Raw genomic sequence first — 2,207 nt, forward strand, 5'->3', positions numbered from 1 at the left:
CTAGCTAGCTAGCTAGCTAGCTAAACAGCGGAGGCCCAGCTTTTGCCGCGAGGCTTTATAAAGCAACGAATGGAAAAAGTAATAAAGGGGTTTCGCAGGAAGAGCAGCAGCAGCAGCAGCAGCAGCAGCAGCAGCAGCAAGAGTAACAGTAGCGGGTGAACGAATGGTTCAGCAGCAGCAGCAGCTGCTGCTGAACCAGCTGAAGGAGCAAGACAAGCAGCAGCAGCAGCAGCAGCAGCAGCAGCAGCACCTGGGGCAGCAGCAGCACCAAGAGTAGCAGCAGCAGCAGCAAAAGCAGCTGCAAAGTAGACTAGAAGTGACCGCAGCAGCAGCAGCTGCCGGAGCAGCAGCAGCAGCAGCAGCAGCAGCAGCAGCAAAAGAGCCACTTGTAGCAAACAGCAGCAGGACCGGCAGCAACACCGACAGCCGCAGGAGCAGCAGCAGCAGCTGCTGCAGCACGAGAATTGGCTGCAGCAGCAGCTCTGGCAGAAGCAGCAGCAGCAGCAAAAACTGCAACTGCAGCAGCAACTCAGCAGCAACTGCAGCAGCAACTGCAGCAGCAGCAGCAGCAGCAGCAGCAGCAGGGGCTGCTGCATGCTCCGAACAAACCAAAAAGCAATAATAAAGGAATAAAAATAAATTAAAAATAAAATAAATAATTTTATTTATTTTTATAAATCAGATTTATATCTTCAACCAGCAGCAAACCCTAATTAACTGCAGCAAACCCTAATTTGCTGCGGGGGCCCCTGGGGGCCCCCAAGGGCCCCCGGGGGCCCCCGGGGGCCCCCAAAGAGCAGCAGCTAAGAAATGGCCATTTTTAAGATGTATCAAATTAGGATTTATTATTTTATACTGTAGATGTGGCGAGGGTTTAGGGTTTAGGGTTTAGGGTTTAGGGTTTAGGGTTTGGGGTTCGGTGTTGAGGGTTTAGGGCCAGTTTTTGCCTCGGGGGAATACGACCCCTGGGGAACCCTGCCGAGGGTTTAGGGTTTAGGGTTTAGGGTTTAGGCAATGCTGCCATCGCTGCTGCTCAGATCTTCCGGAGCAGCAGGAGCTGCTGCTGCTGCTTCTGCTGCTGCTGCTGCTGCGCCCTGCTCTGCAGCAGCAGCAGCAGCAGCAGCAGCAGCAGCAAATCACCCATTCGCTCTACTTCGATCAGCAGCAGCAGCAGCAGCAGCCACTCAAAGGTCCCCCCATTTCCACTTGAGCGACAAAAGCTGCAGCAGCAGCAGCAGCAGCAGCAGCAGCAGCAGCAGCAGCAGCAGTTCTTCCTGCTGCTGCTGCTGGGGGCCCCACCAGCGGGTCAACTCCCCCCAAATTAAAACCCTAGGGGCCCTTCACTTTGCCTTACGCTGCATCTCAGAGGCCCCAGGGGGCCCCCCAGGGGGCCCCTCTGGGGGCCCCCCTGGGGGCCCCCCAGGGGGCCCCCCTGGGGGCCCCCCAGGGGGCCCCCCTGGGGGGCCCCCCGGGGGGCCCCCTGGGGGCCCCCCGCTGCCTCCGCCGCTGGAGGGGCGGCGGCGGTTTCGTTTTATAGATAAGGCCAGCCTGTTCAGCAGCAGCAGCAGCAGCAGCAGCAGCAGCAGCAGCAGCAGCAGCATAGTGGTGTCTTGTGGGGCGCGGGGGTCTCAGGAACCCTTCTTGGGGGCCCCCCCTGCTGCTGCTGCTGCTGCTGCTGCTGCTGCAGTTTATTTGCCCCGCAGCCGCCGCCAAACCCTAAAGCGCAAACCCTTGCTGCCGGTGGAGCCCCGGAACCTGCGGCAGCCAGTACTGAAACCCCAAACCCTAAACCCTAAACCCTAAACCCTAAACCCTAAACCGTACTCGCTCCCGCAGCAGCTGGAGGGTTTTGGCCTCTTTGTGCGCCGCTCGCGGCGACCCGTGCCGAGAGTTGCGGGTGCGGCGTGCAGGCCTAGGGTTTAGGGTTTAGGGTTTAGGGTTTAGGGTTTAGGGTTTAGGGTTTGCGCAGGGTTTGCGGCGGAAGAAGCGGCGCCGCGGCCGCGGCGACAAAAGCAGCAGCAAAGGGTTTCGCAGCAAAAGGGAGCAGCAAGGGAGGTTTAGAGGGCCCTGCAGCAAAACCACCGAAGGGGGCAAAACCCCCCTTTATCTCAGACTCCCCAAGTGGCCCCAGGCCTGGCTCGGCAGGCGAGGGTTTAGGGTTTAGGGTTTAGGGTTTAGGGTTTGGGGTTTGGGGGGAGGGGGAGGGG

The sequence above is a fragment of the Eimeria necatrix genome, genomic scaffold (assembly GCF_000499385.1).
Source record: "Eimeria necatrix Houghton genomic scaffold, Enh_scaff676, whole genome shotgun sequence".
In the NCBI taxonomy this organism is placed as follows: domain Eukaryota; phylum Apicomplexa; class Conoidasida; order Eucoccidiorida; family Eimeriidae; genus Eimeria; species Eimeria necatrix.